Source organism: Malurus melanocephalus, unplaced genomic scaffold, assembly GCF_030028575.1.
Source record: "Malurus melanocephalus ecotype Western Australia unplaced genomic scaffold, MMel_1.1 scaffold_97, whole genome shotgun sequence".
NCBI lineage: Eukaryota > Metazoa > Chordata > Aves > Passeriformes > Maluridae > Malurus > Malurus melanocephalus.
Window position 1 is genome coordinate 503,672 of NW_026623329.1, and position 3,322 is coordinate 506,993.

The 3,322-nt window shown below is 47.2% G+C and overlaps 1 non-coding gene across 1 annotated transcript; it reads left to right on the forward strand.

Annotated features, from left to right (window-relative positions):
- Nucleotides 1-936: 936 nt before the first annotated feature.
- On the forward strand, nt 937-1,009 carry TRNAF-GAA (transfer RNA phenylalanine (anticodon GAA)). The gene has a single exon. It is a non-coding gene; the product is annotated as a tRNA-Phe (tRNA).
- Nucleotides 1,010-3,322: the final 2,313 nt, after the last annotated feature.

Sequence of the window (3,322 nt, forward strand, 5' to 3'; positions counted from 1 at the left end):
TTCTGAGGAATGCTGAGGAAGCTGAAGCTGGATTCCCAAGCAGCTGCGTTACCAAACAACACAACTCCTCATTCTTTGCAGTTTTGGGGACTTCGATTAAAAGTCAAATTGTTAAGAAGCAACCTTTAGAACATTTAGATGGGCAAATTGCTCCTTTTTTTYYTTTTTTTTGTTCCAAACCCTTTGCATTTAAGCACAAATATCTCCCCCCGATCATTTCTAAATGCCTTTCTTTTAAAAACAAATGAATACAGGGAAAACGAGGTGTGACTGGATGCATCCTGGGGAACAGAAGTCTTATTTATTAGAGAGGCAGTGATGAACTACATATTTTCCATGATTATATAGAAGATAGCAGGATTGCTGTGTTCTGAAACGAAAAAGTGCCAGCATTTGGAAAGAACAGAGATCATTGGAGGCAATTTATGTAGTTTAGAGTGATTTAASTGTAGTTAAACAATTGCACATTTTGGTACAAGATATGACATAATAGTCCAAGAGAACTGAAAAGTTTCCAAGTCTGTTTTCCATGCTGGCTTCCGAGTTCATGCTCTGCCAGGAAAACCAGCTGTTATTTGTGGGGAGAGGCTGCTTCTGGCCTGGRTTTTCCAGAAATTTGTTCTCTCTTGCTTTGCTGTGTGGTCAGTCACACCTTTCCAACACCAGAATGGAATTGCCAGAGAAGCTGTGGCTGTCCCAGCCCTGGAAATGTCCAAGGCCAGGTTGRGTGGGGCTTGGAGCTACCTGGGATAGTGGAAGGTGTCCCTGTCCATGGCAGAGGAGTGGAATGAGATGATCTTTGAGGTCCCTTCCACTCAAACCATTCTGTCATTTCCCCCAAGTCTGGATGGGTATTGGGCAGACTGGTTTGAATKACAAAAGTCTGAAATGTAATCATATTTCAACAGAATTTGGGAAATTCTGAGCTGCAGCAGAGCTGAAGTAGCTCAGCTGGGAGAGCGTTAGACTGAAGATCTAAAGGTCCCTGGTTCAATCCCGGGCTTCAGCAGAGTTTTGCTGCAGTTTTGTGTGCCCAGGGCTGGGTTCTCCATTTCAAGAGAGACCTGGATACCCAGGAGAGAGTCCAGCCAAGGGCCAGCAGGACTGGAAGGGACTGGAGCATTTCCCCTGTGGGCAGAGGATGAGGAGCTGGGACTGGTAACTTTGAGAGACTGTGGAATTCCCATTCATATTCCCAAGTCACTTGGATGGTCCTGGACAAGTGGCTGTGGGTTCTGCTGGAGCAGGGGTGTGGAGCAGGTGGGCTTCATGAGGTCCCTTTGGATCTCAACCAGTCTGAGCCTGTGAAATAGGGACAGGGTTTGACAATTYAACCATTTCAGCAAAAATTTTGATAAAAAGAGGTTTTTATTCCTTCCACTGCCTGTTCCCAGTCCTGTGGCATGGACTGCCCTGTAAATTGGTGGTAATTATTGAGTCGCTGCTGTTTGGGGCTGTTTAGTCTGGAGTGAGTCCAGAGGAAACCKCAAAGGTTATTAGAGATGGAACCTTGCTCCTATGAGAAAAGGCTGAGAGAACTGGGATTGTTCAGCCTGGAGAAGAGAAGACTCCAGAAAGACCTTTGAGGTCACATCGAGGTCACATTGAGGGGATCCAGAGATCCCCTTCCAGTGCCTGAAGGGGTTCCAAGAGAGCTGGAGAGGGACTTTGGACAATGGACTGGAGGGACAAGACAAGGGGKAATGGCTTTAAACTGGAATAGGGTAAAGTAAGATGGGATATTGGGAAGGAATTCTTCCCTGTRGTGGGGGTGGGGAGGCCCTGGCACAGGTTTCCCAGAGAAGCTGTGGCTTCCCCATCCCTGGAAGTGTCCAAGGCCAGGTTGGATGGGGTTTGGAGCACCCTGGGATAGTGAGAGGTGCCCCTGCCCATGACAGGCGGATTGGAACTCAGTAATCTTGAAGGTCTTTTCCAACCCAGCCCATTCCATGATTTTATGATCCTTTGAGGACAGTCATGGGTGCCTGAGCACCTCTGCCAGGCAACGTTCCATGTTTTGAGCAGCACCAGCCACAGCTGCAGAGTCATCATTACCAGCAGAGCTCAGCTCCTTTCTAGAATTAATGATTGGAGCCTGTTTAATTAAAGTTTTCTCCCCTTTGCCCTAAATGTCAATCCTTTTTTCAGCCATGGAATTGCACAGCTGCTTTCTTTGCTGTTGTGGTGATGTTTTAGCTCAGTGAGGCACTGAACCAGGGACTGGATCYTCCTCTCCCTTCACTCTTGCCCTCTCCCCAGAACAGCAGAAACAATGCTTTGACATCCCATTACATAATTTTCTTCGTATGAGCTCTTGCAAACATCTTTATCCCAAGGAAAATTGAAAGAATCTTCAAAATAACTTTTGATCTTTGGAGAAAAGGAAATAAAGAAAGCCTGGCTGAGACAGATTCAAACTTAGATTTCATCAAAGGCAGAGCTGAGATGAGACCTGAGAAAGACCAAGACCCGGCTCTAACCCCTRTAACACATTCCTGAAAAATAAAAGCGGCAGAGATGTGGTGGTGAGGGAGACTGATGGAAAAACAGGGATAAGTGCTGGGAAGACAACCCAGTCAGGGAATGCAACAATCCCTGCWGACCAGGAAAGGCTTGGCAGCACATTCCTGCCAGCTCTAGTGGTTATCCATGCTTTGGAGTGGCTGCAGGGCATTGCCAGGAAGCAACTTTKGAGCTATTTGGGATATTATCCTTTCTTTTGCAGAGTCACAGTCTGGTTCCAGAGGCATCTGAGTGTGGATGTCGCAATGCAGAGAACTKGACTCGCCCCTCATTTGCAAAAATCTGCAGCTAAGAAACCCCCCAGAGTCCTGGTCTGCCCCATGGCAGCTCCTCATTACGATTTATTTTCTACTCGGCTCTCCATAATCGCAAAATCTGAGATCATTCCCTCTCCAGACAGCCTAAGAAGCACAAAAACGCCTCAGGAGCTCCAGGGACCGCTGATATCAGATTTAAGCAGGAAATGGAACAAATTTCCCGGGGTTATCTCCGGTTTGTGGGGCTTGKATGCCTGGGAAAAGGGAAAAGGGAAAAAGGGAATGGATTGACGGAGGAACGGTCGTAAGGCAGCAGAAAAGAGGGACTGACGTCAGAGCTCCTCATTTCCATTTCGACGTCACCTAGCAACACTCTGCTTAAGGAGTGAACTTCCGAGATGTGGATTCCCTGGGAATTTTCCCATTAGGTGGCACCACTGGCCTTGGGAAGGTTTTCATCTGCTCTGACTCCTTCCGGCCAGGCAGACCTGAATCCAAATGCATTGATCGCCTTTCCCAAAAATTCAGGAAGGGCAGGAAAT